The 14,207-nt window shown below is 42.0% G+C and overlaps 1 protein-coding gene across 2 annotated transcripts in view; it reads right to left on the reverse strand.

The window, feature by feature from the left end:
- ankrd6 (ankyrin repeat domain 6) overlaps positions 1-14,207 on the reverse strand; it is a 133,005-nt gene that overhangs the window by 91,968 nt on the left and 26,830 nt on the right. The window contains exon 2 of one of the 2 annotated variants that reach the window (XM_062980784.1): positions 968-1,164. The exons of the other annotated variant lie outside the window; for it this stretch is intronic. The gene's annotated coding sequence lies outside the window, so the exon portion shown is untranslated. The remainder of the gene's footprint in view (positions 1-967; positions 1,165-14,207) is intronic. 2 annotated transcript variants of the gene reach the window in all.

The raw sequence follows: 14,207 nt of genomic DNA on the forward strand, positions 1-14,207 counted from the left end.
AGTATGTAAATAAACTAACTTAATTGTCTAATGAAACGAACGCACTGACAGTTGTTTCGTGTGAGAAACTTCTACCCCTGCTAAATACAACAGCGATGTATGAAACAAGCAGCGATGCCTTCATGTTTCATTTAAAATTTAAATGTAAGAGTAAAATTCATGAACAACATCACTTTCCACAAACATATACTCACATATTTTCTATTCTGATGTGATGCGGCAGCTAAAAAAGCCAACGGGATTCTGGCCTGCATCAATCGGGGAATAGCGTCTAGATCCAGGGAAGTCATGCTCCCCCTCTATTCTGCCTTGGTCAGACCACACCTGGAATGCTGTGTCCAATTTTGGGCACCGCAGTTGAAGGGAGATGTTGACAAGCTGGAAAGCGTCCAGAGGAGGGCGACTAAAATGATTAAGGGTCTGGAGAACAAGCCCTATGAGGAGCGGCTTAAAGAGCTGGGCATGTTTAGCCTGCAGAAAAGAAGGCTGAGAGGAGACATGATAGCCATGTACAAATATGTGAGGGGAAGTCATAGGGAGGAGGGAGCAGGCTTGTTTTCTGCTGCCCTGCAGACTAGGACACGGAACAATGGCTTCAAACTACAGGAAAGGAGATTCCACCTGAACATCAGGAAGAACTTCCTCACTGTGAGAGCTCTCTCCCCCGGGCCGTGGTAGAGGCTCCTTCTTTGGAGGCTTTTAAACAGAGGCTGGATGGCCATCTGTCAGGGGTGCTTTGAATGCGATTTCCTGCTTCTTAGCAGGGGGTTGGACTGGATGGCCCAGGAGGTCTCTTCCAACTCTACTATTCTATGATTCTATGATTCTATGGTTCTTTCTTGTAATATTTTAATGAGACGTTTATACACTAATGGCCAGAAACAAAAACAAAGGAGCCCCCCCAGTAGCGCAATGGGTTAAACCATTGTAACAGCAGGACTGCTGACTTGAAGGTTGGGTTGCTGACCTGAAGGTTGTCGGTTCGAATCCGGGGACAGCACAGTTAAGCTCCCTCTGTCAACTCCAGCTCCCCATGCAGTGACATCAGAGAAGCCTCCCATAAGGATGGTAAAACATCAAACATCTAGGCGTCCCCTGGGCAACGTCCTTGCAGATGGCCAATTCTCTCATACTAGAAGCGACTTGCAGTTTCTCAAGTCTCTCCTGACACACAAAAAAAACAAACCAAGAAAACAGAATGGAAGACATGTGAATGCATGAACCTACAGTATAATATAGTACGGTTCAGGGGTCCCCAAACTAAGACCTACAAGCCAGATGAGCCCTTCAAGGTCATTTACTCAGCCCCCGTTCTAAACTTTAGACTTAGGGCTGCCCTAAGTTTGAACTGACTTGAAGACAGACAACAACAACAATCCTAATTAAGTTGACTATGTTGGATAAAATCGTTCTTCATTTTAAGTACTGTATTGTTCTTTCATGTTTATTTTGCACTACAAATAAGATATGTGCAGTGTGCATAGGAATTCGTTTGTGTTTTTTTCCCAACTATAGTCTGGCCCCCAACAATCTGAGGGATTGTGAACTGGCCTTCTGTGTAAAAGGTTTGAGGGCCCCTGGTATACTGTGGATCTTCCACACAAATTTTGGAAGAAGATAGTCCTCAAGAGCCAATGTGGAGTAGTGGCTGAAGTGTTGGGTAGGTCCTCGGGAAACAATGTTCAACTCCTGACTCATTCAAGGAAATGCACCTTGGGCAAGTCACATTCTCTCAACCTCAGAAGGCAAATCCTCTGAACCAGTGATTTTCAACCTGTGGGTCCCCAGATGTTTTGGTCTACAACTTCCAGAAATCCCAGCCAGTTTACCAGCTGTTAGAATTTCTGGGAGTTGAAGGCCAAAACATCTGGGGACCCACAGGTTGAGAACCAGTGCTCTGAACAGACCTTGCAAAAAAAAAAACAACCCCTGTGATAGGTTCACCTTAGAGTCTCTGTTAGAAGTAATTTGAAGGAAAAACAACAGCAGTATCGCCTCTGTAGGAATTTCTACCTCTGGATTGATCCCACATCTATACTGAGAATGACTCGACAAACAATAAAAAATAGAATATAAAAGAGATGAGTCAAATCATAGTCTTTTTCTGTGTGTACAAAGCAAGTGCTTCAAAAAAGCTCTTTGAATTTACATCCAGTTTGAGATTGCACAGGATTGCTATAAAAACATACAGGTTTCAACAGAGCTGGGAAACTGCTCACAGAAAGTTCTATGCAACCTAAAAAAGAATTATTTCATTACATGTCATTTACCAAAACATTATTTCATTCTCTAGCCTAAATATTTGTGCAATAGAACCTTTCTAATGTTACTCCAACAAGTAATTCATGATATGCAGGCAATACAATAATGTTGCAAATTAAAAGAGAAACAGCTCTCTTGATACAAATACCCCTTACACATCTAACTATAACATGCTGAATATTGGTTAAGAGGCCATACTTTATCCAAACGTTCATCTGTATATTACTGGAAGCAATTCCACAGGACATTAAGCTTTAACACTGGAAAAGGAACTGTTACAAGAAAACACCTTGGAATAATAATATATTTTCAGCAAAACAGTTTTGCTGAGCAGAAAGCGTTCAACAAAAATTACTCATGACAAATGTTCCCTAAGATCAAAGGCATTTTTATTACTACTAGTTTCATTATAATGCTGCCTGAGGAATTTTTTGACCATTCAGATAGAACATATCAACTGTATTTTATCCTGATAAGGATACACTCCTATGAGCTCTGGTTTATCAGAAATGATCCAGCAAGATGAGGAGGGTCGAAGTACTTAGGTCACGGTTTGCTCTCAGGGTTTTAAGAAAACTTAGCTAGAGAGAAAGTGTGCAGCCTCTTCAGAATTCAGAATACAACATAAAAGTTTCACAAAATCAACCTTAGGTTGGAGGGAGGATGACCAACTTTGCTACTCTCCATTACATTTAAATACAGATATCTTGATGTCAGAATTTGCAGTTCTCCTACGCTCCAAGGGATGCCTGGTGAGCTAGATAGCATGGATAACAAATCAAGAATCACTTCTACAGCACAGGTGTTTAAAGGGTACAAATGTAAAAGTATGTTCACAAGCAGGTATCTTTTTACACAAAAGTTCCCATTCACTGACACTGCCCCGTTTTGAAATTTCCCTCCCTCTTCCCTGATTGGCCAGCTACAGGAGCCAGCCGGCATTTTTCCTGGCCTCTAATTGGCTGAGCAGCGGGTTCAAATTGGTGTGTGCTTTGCCCTGATCGCCAGTAACACAGCTGGGAATCTCCTCCCAGCTGAGCAGGGAAGCCTCCAATCAGCCAGTAGAGGCGGTCTGAGGGAGGGAGGGAGGGAGGGAGGGAGCTCATGCACAACAGAACTGTGACAACTCCCCTCACTAAACAATCACTATCACCCCATCCTGCACATAAAGCAAGGTACAAAGTGTGCCCAGCCACATACGTAGGGCAAGATACCACTTGGGACAGACTCATGGTTGTCATGGAAGCCATGAAGTCCTGAGCCACTCCTGACAGGGCCGCCTCAGCACTGATGTTGAAATCTCCCAGCACTATTAGCCGCTGAGACTCCAACACCAACTATGAGACCACCCTGGCTAGCTCAGGAAGGGAGACTGTTGAGTAGTGGGATGAGGGATATATTTGCATCAATTACCATAGTCTTGTTTGTTTTCTGGGCTATCTTTTTCACATAACAGCATCATGATTCCATTTTGACTGCCATGATATCAACGTATGGGATTCTGTGATTTGCAGTTTAGGTAGGGCTATTTAAAATTCTTAGCCACAATACTCTTCTAGTACTTTATCACACAATAATCCCATGATTCCATAGGATGCAGCCATGGTAGTTCAAATGGAATCAGTGTTATAACTATAGGATGGAATCCTTATAATTGTGGGCAGTTATGAATGTATGGAGCCCCCTGTGGCGCAGAGGGTTAAACCGCTAAGCTGTTGAACTTGCTGACTGAAAGGTCAGAGGTTCGAATCTGGAGAGTGGGATGAGCTCCTGCTGTTAGCCCCAACTTCTGCCAACTTAGCAGTTCAAAAATATGCAAAGATTAGTAGATCAATAGATACCGCTCTGGCGGGAAGGTAACGGTGCTCCATGCAGTCATGCCAGTCACATGACCTTGGAGGTGCCTATGAACAACATGGGCTCTTCAGTTTAGAAATGAAGATGAGCACCAACCCCCAGTTGGACACGACTAGACTCAATGTCAGGGGAAAACCTTTTCCTTTACAAATGTATAACTTGGAGTTATGCACCCATGACAGTTAAGTATTCACATAATTGAATACATAGGAGCTATGTAGGGACTGTGAACATTCCCCATTCACTGGCAAGCAGCTGCTGTGATCAATGGAGGTCTGTTCCCCTGTTGCTCAAAAATCAACTGGCTGACGGTTCCTTCATACAGTGATCTATGGCACGAAGGTGAATTATAATGGGGTCCGGGCTTCTGCCTCTTGCACTACAGATCACTCATGGGGGGAGTCATAAGCCAGCTGCCTCCCGACCCAAACTGGCCGCAGCGGCTGCATCCCAGTAAATGGTGGTTTAGGCTGGGATTCACTGTGTAATGTCAAAGGTATGATGCTTACACATCTGTTAATCTCATACAGGATTCAAGCCTTTTTAAAGCAGGAGAAACAGAGAACATTGCAACCATTTCCCAATGTCAGACTGCTACATGTACTTCTATCAACTGAGGAAAGGAGACCAAAAAAGAGTAAGTCTCATGAAAGGGAACAGAGCAGCCTGAGCCAAGAATCCCATTGTTCAATATGAGGAGAGATAAATACTAGATAAAGCAGAAACAGTATTGGTATTGAAGTCAGAATAGTAAGAGCTGCCCCAGAGCACAGAGAGGGATGTGGAATGAAAAGAACGAAGGACAAACATGCACTCGGTTTGGGGGGTGGGTGGAGACACCCACCTCACTGGGACACAGTGATTTGCAATAGGCCCCTTACACCTTGTCAAACAGCTTTGACATAGGAAACTAAGATTCGTTGAATTTAAAGAGAACACAAATTGACAGAGTGAGAGGTGCAGGAAAGGGATATCCAAATTGTGCCGAAGGGGAGCCACCGAATCAGAAAGGTTCCAGAGATTATGAATAGCCTCAAGCTCCAAACTCCAGTTGCATGATGTGACGTGTGATGAGATCACTGTGCCAACTACTTGCTGTAGAGTTGCCTGGGAACATTCTGACATTGTCTCCTCTATGAATGCACTTCTTTAAGTACAACCAATAAAACATCCTTGTCTTTCATATCGAGAACATTCTCTCCTCATCAACTGATTAGCATTTAACTGAAGTTAACATGTATTTTACAATCGTTTGGGAAACATTCCCCTTGTTTCCCAATGTGCTATAAACAGGAGTCTGTTGAGTTTTTTTCAAAAGCTAATCACTTTCAGGTACTTTTACAATAAGCAGCTTTCATCACCCATCTGTTTTGTCTTTCAATTAAATTTAGTGTGTGTGTCTGCCTTCTATTCTCCTGTTTATGGTGAGCACATTAATTTCATAAGGTTTCCTTAGGGAAGGAATGCTCAGGTTGTTTTGCCAGTTCCTCCCTCCAAAATATAACTTACAGTATTAGTTGGTGGACTACCATCCAAGCACTAACCAGGGCTGTCCCTGCCTAGCTTCCAAGATCAGATGGGATCTTGTGCCTTTACAGTAGTGATACTCAGATGGCGTTGTGCTGCAAGTAATCATTTGAGATTACCAAAAGGTGTGATCTCTGTTGTCTGCACTTGTGTTCTTTCATAAATGTTTGAGTACATTTCGGTCACTGCTAATGCAATGGCCTGAGTAGGGTATGATCTAAACATGTCCTAGGTAAAATATATAGGCAGACATCCTATCACAGTTAACGTATAGTGGTTTGAGTGTTTAACTAAGGCTGGATCTACACTGCCTTATAATCCAGTATCTGTTGGGTTATCTAAGCAATCATGCATGCATTTTCAATGTGGGATGGCTTATGTAGTTAGTTTTGTTTGTTGCTTAGTAACCTAAGCCAAGCTGCATTCCAAAGTTGATGGCACCATTTTAAGGGTTGCACATGTGAAGTGAAAAAGGGGAGTATCCTTTCTGGGGACACACAGGAAGTGATGGACACCTTTAGAATTTGGGGCATAAAAAGGGGAGACTCTCTTCCTGCTCTCTCTCTCTCTCTGCTCTTCCTGTTTTCTTCATCCAGCCATGCCATGCTGATGTTACTACTTTAAGAGATATGTAGTATCCTGAACTGTATTATTTTGGAACTAAGATGTTTTTACCTGTATGACCATCATCATACAAGATTGTGAGTAAACATATTTTTACTATTTTACTTTTGATGTCTCTGATGCTTATTTTATGCACATGACTCTTTAAAGGGAAAGGGAGGCTGGCTATTTTGCTTTTTCTCACCTCTGCTCACATAAACCCCTAGTCTTCTGCGTTTTTGCTACTCTGCACCAATATCTAACCATATTGGTATCATAATCCTAACAGATTATGAATATATTACTAATAGTATCTGATTCCAGATTATCTGATTTGAACTGGATTATATGAGTCTACACTGCTATATAATCAAGTTCAAAGCAGATAATCCGGATTTTATATGGCAGTATACACCTAAGATTCCTGCAGGGTTCAAATACCTCCTCATGCATGGATACCTATTGGGTAACCTTGCTCAAGGCACACTCTCCAAGCCTCAGAGAAAGGCAAAGGAAAATCCCCTCGGAACATATCTTGGCAGGAAAACACCATGATAGAGTTGCCATAAATTAGGGTCTAATTGAAGGAATGTAAACACCCTGTTAGAAATTTGTGCAAGAATAAGTTGAATTTAGACTGCATTTGTATTATTGGGGAGGGTGCCATTATAATGATGGGATGTCTCTACCACCCTCCCAAAATGGCCAACCCTCACAAACCGTACTATAGTTGCTGCACCTTCCATGCCAATTCACTCGGTGATGAACAAGAAGTGTTCACCTATGTTCCTATAACTCAGGGACAGGCAAAATACAGCCCGTGCGCTACGTACAACTCCCAAGATTATTTTTATGGCCCCGGGGATTTGTAATGTCGAAAACTATCTCTGTGGGTGTGGAGAGGATTTCCACACCCCTATATATAGAGCCCACTTGGAACCTACCAGGGATCAAGATGATACATTACCAAAAAGAATGTGTCTCAAAATGTCCTTGCAGTAGCCAAGAAGGTACAAAAACATGCCTCATGTTCCCTAGATGGTGTTTGGTGACAAGAAAATCTTGACCAGGTGCAGTGCGTGGTACAACCCTCCAAGATCGTCTGGAGGTGTAATGCAGTTCTCTAATCCTTCACAGTTGCTCATTCCTCCTTAGCAAGATGCACAATACAAATGGTCTTCTCCAAGACACCTAAAAGACCCCAGAAGATGCCTCATCACTCTGTGTCCTGCTACTGCCACACTTCCTTACTCTCCATTGGCCAATAACTGGCAATCGGAGAAGCTGCAGCAGTTAAGTTTGTGTTTTTGGGAATGAGGAGGGAGAAGTTTCCTAGTTTTGCCTTTGTGGAAGTTGACAACCCATCTTTCAGTGTAGAAACTTGACCACAGTTAAGTATCTGTTGTCTCACCCATTCAGTTATCTAGGGACTGCTTCCAGATGGATGATTCCTAGAATTATCAGTCAAAGGGTGTGGTGTAGACAGTACATCTTCCCCTCCCTTTGTGTGATATGAAAATGAAGGGAGAAGCACAGCTTGGAAAACATGGGAAGGGTAGAAAACTTGCATAATCTACAGCTGAAGGCTACCTGGCACACTTTTCAATTTACAAACATCTTAAACTTCAAAACAAATTACTGTGGAGGAGGTTGGTGTAAGTGGCTAGCAAACATCGGGAACAATCACTGTTGTTTTTATTTTACTTCTTCCTTTCTTACAAAAGCTTTCCTATATGCAAATAGATTATAAAGGAGACAAACCAACCCTTGGCCAGATCACACAATTATTACTAATAACTTCTGCAAACACTTTTCATCATGTAAAGGGCTTCAGGAAAATGCCACTGAGATGTTTTGATCACTACCTGTGAGATAATTAGAGATGAATGCCAAACCCCTCTGCTTTCACTCTGTAAATTTGTCATAACCTTTCCAACCTGTTATTTTCTTCTTCTCTCTGAAATTCTTTCCTTCCTGGGAAGCTGTTCAACTGTGGCAAACACCCCAGTGTTGGGACATTCACTTGCTCATGGGTTTTTAAACACCAGAAATCGCCAAGGTTTAAATCTTCCCTTCCCTAGCAGATATGTCTCACGATGACAATATATGCTAACATTTTCAAAATTTCCTTAAAGACACTTCCTCAGTTATCATACAGGCTTTCCAATATTGTATAGATGAAAACTGGTATTCCAAAAGTCAAAAAACAAAACAAAGACAAAACCCCAAATCCAAAATATTTCTGATCCGAAACATTTTGGATAAGGAATACTCAATCCGTACCATGTTAATAACCTTTTAAAAATAACTTTTATACTGCATTATGCTAATGCAAATCACTGTCAGAAAAATCAGGGGCAATAGCTTCAGCAGTTCACATCTTCCAACTTCTCCCGTTTTGTTCCCCATCAAAAACAACTAGTGCTTTGGAGCCTATTCACAAAGGTCATAAGGGGTCACAAGAAGGCCATTAACATCCAGTTCCCCGTCTGTCAAAAGGCAGCAGCAAAGGGCTCAGGAATGAAGATTTAGTATCTGAGAGAAAAGATCTGGTTTTACAAGATCTTTCACAGATAATGTCCTTTATTCCAAAGCACTGTCGTTCTCCCTCTCTCCTCTCTCCCTACAAACAGACACATGCAAATGTGTTATCCAACTTCTGGAAGAAAATGTAAGTCTCCTGATGGGAAAAAACAGCAAGAGCAGAGGGAAGGTCTTACGATATTCACCTCCTTTTGTAACAAGATGAGAATTCCCTCCGAGTCATTTGTTCATAGAGTGAACACACAAATCACAGAGATGACAGCAGCAGTAATTCAAGAAGCAGACAGACAAAGACATGTTAAGCCATATCAGAATGTCACTCCTATACATCCCTTAAGTTTAAAGCAACCCTGGCATTTATGTATTTATTATTTATTTTATTTTATTTATATCTCAGCTTTCTCTGAACATGAGTCTCAAGGTGCTTTACAAGGCTAAAACGAGACAATGATATAAAGACTCTTGATATAAAGTTTGAACAAAATTTAACAAGCTATCTGATTAAAACAGAATGAACATTTCTATTATAAGTCAACTATAGCAATTATGTGGTAAGAAATTATAGCTGGAAACATTCATTACCTTACTGAAAAAAAATACACCCAAAATGTTTAATTGTGACATCAAGAAAGCAAACAACTTCTATTTTGGTGTAAATTTTAAGGGAGGTGCAGCCTCAGTTCATCAGATACATCCAAGTAGAAGATAATAATAATAAAAGTAGGAGCTCCTGGTGGCACAATGGGTTAAACCCTTGTGCCGGCAGAACTGCTGACCGAAAGGTTGATGGTTCGAATCCGGGGAGCGGGGTGAGCTGTCAGCTCCAGCTTCTCATGCGGGGACTTGAGAGAAGCCTCCCACAGGATGGTAAAACATCTGGGTGTCCTCTGGACAACACCCTCCTCCTCATTATATGCTTGGGAGTATTAAAAAGTTTCTTAACAAAGAGTAAGGAGGGATCTATCTGACCTCCTTGGGGGGAGCATTCCACAGGCAGGAGGCAACCACCTAGAAGGCTCCCTCTCTCATTTGCACCATGTGCTTGAAACAGAGGTGGGATCGAGAGCAGGGCCTCCTCAGCCAATCGGAGGGCCCAGGCAGGCTTGTACAAGGAGATGCAGTTTCTTAGATAGTCTGGGCCCGAACCATTTAGAGTTTTAAAGGTAATGGCCGGCACTTTGTATTTAGCCCAGAAATGAATTGGCAGCCAGTGCAGCTTCCACAACATAGGAATAGTTCTCTCCCTGTGCGGAGCCCCGGTTAAAAGTCTGGCTGCAGATCTCTGTACCAGTTGAAGCTTCCAAACTATCTTCAAAGGCAGCCCCATGTAGAGTGCATTGCAGTAATCCAAACTGCAAAACAGGATGTGACTAAGGTGTGGACTACCATGGCCAGATCTGGCGTCTTGAGGTACAAGCAGCTGGCGCACAAGATCTAGGTAATTATAAATCCACCTGAATGGAAGGGAGATGTGGGGAACCACACTGCAAAAAGTTACAGACATCACTTGTATAAAGTCCACTCTGATGTGCCTAGAATAGTTTTAAGAGGAAAGTTAACATTCATAAATTAACTCATGAAAACTATAGTTAACGTTGAGTTATGCCTAATCAGCAAAGGAGATGATTTCGTCTGAAAGGCTGAGAGAAAGTTATCATTTCTGCTTTCATATTTGTTACATACATTAATTTGTGAGCTTTGACTCTTCTATGAAACTTCAGTCCTAGACAAAATATTAATGTTCATTCATAGCAGAAATTTGCACAGTCAGGAAGGTCAGTTTAAAAAGGACTATGGTTCTACAGTTATTTCCGGAAAGAGTTCCATGAGATGAGTGACTAGCCATGCTGACAGAAGAGGTTTTTGAAGAATTATGTCAGCTGCAAGCCCTGCACAGCGTTGCTAGCACTATTAGTTCCTGTTATGCCCTTCACACAAAACCAGTGAAGCTTGAATTGTCTACAGTAGCTGAACTCCCGTCAAACACCAAGCAGTGTTCTTAAAATCCTTTGGACGCCTGGTATGATAGCAGGTCGCAGGCTGTGACCCGTGAATGTAAATAATATTGTTGCCTAGCTTATAATGCTTCTTTGTCACTGATGGTTTTGGCAGCAGGCGAGCTAGTAGAAAAACAGCTCAGGTATGCAGGACTCCGTCGGAGAGTTCTTGAATGAAAAGCGAGTTTGTAGAGTTGCCAAGAAAATATGATGCTCAAAAGCACATATTCTCAAAAGCTATTAAAATCCAATTTTTAATAGGAAGCCTACTGAATAACATGTGGCTTCCTCTTAAGCAGATCTATGTAAAGTCTGAGAAAACCACACTGTCTCAGACTTGTCTCCTGATTCACTTGCATTTCCCTTTTGGGAATTTGAGTTAGGTGCAGGAAGAATGCCCTGATATATCTGATTGGAAGTATCAAGAGTATTTACTGTGCACAGGGAAGACAGAAATTATACCAGGGAGGCAATGCAGTAAGATGACATAAAAGGAAGCGAATGGCTTATATGATAGCATGGATTGTTATTTTAAAAGCTGTTGTTTTCATTAAAGAATTTAAAGTAAAATATGGTTATGTGTGTGATGCATAATAATAATAATAATAATAATAATAATAATAATAATAATAATAATAATACTTTATTTGTATTCTGCCCTATCTCCCCAAGGGGACTCAGGATGGATTCCAACTGTATACTGTATACATATTGCATACTGTAGCAGGTCCTCCATATCCACAGATTCTGCATCCATGGACTGAAAAAACAATGACTCGAATTAAAAACAAAACAAAAAAATATCCAAAAAATAAACCTTTAGGTTGGTCACCATTTTAGAAAAGGGATGAGATTTGAGCATCCACAAATTTTGGTATTCATAGGAGGTCCTGTATATGTAATAACCTAAGAATCTATTGGGTGGAGAGTTGGGAGTATCAAAATCTTGGAATGAGTGCTCAATATTTGAAATTATTTTTTAAAAGCTGATGTGTATCACATGATAACCGAAACCCCGGCTTTTAAATTAATTTAAAAGCGCAACAGAGAGTTCCGCAGATCGCTCACCAAAGGAACGGAACGGGACCGCAGCAGACTATTATTAAAATATCTTTTTTTCTCTTTCACTTTCCCCTTCCCTGAACTATGTAACAAATCCCCCAATAAAAGTAGCATTTATTCTAACAATAACACTCTCTATCTGGTTATTTTGTGTCTTTCTCTGACTCCTTCCTTTGCATGCAATTTCTCTCTCTCCCTCTTCCACCCGTCCGTCCCTTTAACTCCGGCTGAGGTTTCTCCGCCATAGATTAATATGGCGGACGATACAAATTGGCTCATATCTCTATCAAAATTACCCCTAGAACACTCCTCTTTTAGTCCTAACCCTTTCTAAGGCTCCTGACTCGAAGACAACCAGCGGAACCGGAATCGGTCCAGTTTTCGGCACCTCAACAGCTGATTGTCAAACGGGACCGACTGCTCTCTTCCAGCCTTATCCCGGACTTTCCTCTCCCCGCGGAAGAGATCCCTAGCCCCTTTCTGTGAACTGGGGATGGGGGGATCGCTCTCTCGCTGGGGAAACATAGTTCTCCAAGAACTCTTACCCTCTCTACAGCTGCCAGGGGGTGCCCGGACGGGTGCCCTCCACGTTTCATTCATACTTTCATAATTTTATGAAGGAGAAGAACACTCTTCCCCAGACCTATCCCTGGACTTATGAAATCTTATACTCCCAAAGACTGCAACCCACATGTGCCTCTTCCCCATGCCATCTCTACGAATTCCTCCCATCACAGATGAACTCTTTTTCCTCATGTATCCATGAATTTGCATATTCTATGTACCTGGACACCCTCATGACCCACTGTTATATGAACTTCTAATCGTTGGGCTAACTTCATGAATTGTGAAATCATGCTGCTTGAACTCCACTCCTATGACTTTCCATATTGGGTTCCCCAGATGTTGTAAACCTCATTCTTATCAAATGTTTTCAATTGTTTATATCATCCATGATTCCCCTTTATGCAATGTAACCCCCCCCCTCTATGGATTCCCCCCTTACTTCCTTGAAATCTGTCTATCTGCCTATATGTATTTGTACTCTTTGGGATCCCCGGAAATTATGTGTTTTTCCCAGCTGGGTTTATGTTCCAACTTTATTTTAATTTTCATCCTATCCCATATAGTTGTTAATTCATGAAATCAAATGGGAAATATTATGACCCCAACGTGAACCCTAGCCCTATGACCCAGACCTCCCTTCCCAAAAACAAAAGGATAATCTGCCACAGTTTAATCCAATCTCATTCCGATCGCATGGACAATATAGGGCTTGAGTCACCAAATTCCTAAAGGTGACTCGCCCCCAAGGCAAACATTGTCATATCCCAGGCCAGGACGCCTCAGGAAGGCACCCCTGTGGAGCCCGTCAATGACGGCTCATCACCACCCTTCTTTTCTTCCCCCTGACACCCCAAGACATATCTAAAATCTGTGAACGTGACAGGACCCCGGACATCCTTGATGGGTGCCATTTAGGCTTGATCGATCCATGAAAAATTTGATTCTAAACTCGTTTCAAAACTAGAGGGGGCAGTTTTTCGTTTTTGTTGCTAATAACGAATTTGGCCCCCAAAATTTTTCGAAATTAACGAAAATTCGTTATTTTCTAAATTAATTCGTTAATGGCGGACGCGCATGCGCGGTGGCCCAAAAACAGCCCGAAGGGGGGGGGGACTTAGGGGGCTCTCCCGCCCTCATTTTTTGAGTGATCTTCTTCAAACTTGGTACAGTGGTAGAACACATTTAACACTGATAGCTCACCAAAATGTGGAACGTTTCCCTTATCCTCTGATTTTTGGCAAATTTTCATAGCTTTTATAATAAACCATTTTTTAATAATTGCAGAAATCTGTTCCTGGTTTGAAAGTCTTATTTCCTGTTAAATTGGGTTGTCTTTACTGTGAAAGTCATTGCTCTACTTTAGAAACTTTGTTTTTGTGGCTGAAACTTTGTTAAATTGGTGTAGTCCCTGCATATGTGTGTGTGTAAAGGTATCCCTTGACGTTAAGTTCAGTCATGTCTGACTCTGGGGGTTGTGCTCACCTCCATTTCTAAGCCCAAGAGCCAGTGTTGTCCATAGACACCTCCAAGGTCATGTGGTCGGCATGACTACATGGAGTGCCATTACCTTCCCCCCACAGCGGTACCTATTCATCTACTCACATTGGCATGTTTTCAAGCTGCTAGGTTGGCAGAAGCTGGAGCTAACAGCGGGCGCTCACTCTGCTCCCGGGATTTGAACCTGGGACCTTTCAGTCTGCAAGTTCAGCAGCTCAATGGTCTTTGCCTTGGCTGCCTTCCAGATCAGGCTTATAACCAGCCTATTATGGGCCACAAATTAAAGAAAAT

Source organism: Anolis carolinensis, chromosome 1 (genome assembly GCF_035594765.1).
Source record: "Anolis carolinensis isolate JA03-04 chromosome 1, rAnoCar3.1.pri, whole genome shotgun sequence".
Lineage (NCBI taxonomy): Eukaryota > Metazoa > Chordata > Lepidosauria > Squamata > Dactyloidae > Anolis > Anolis carolinensis.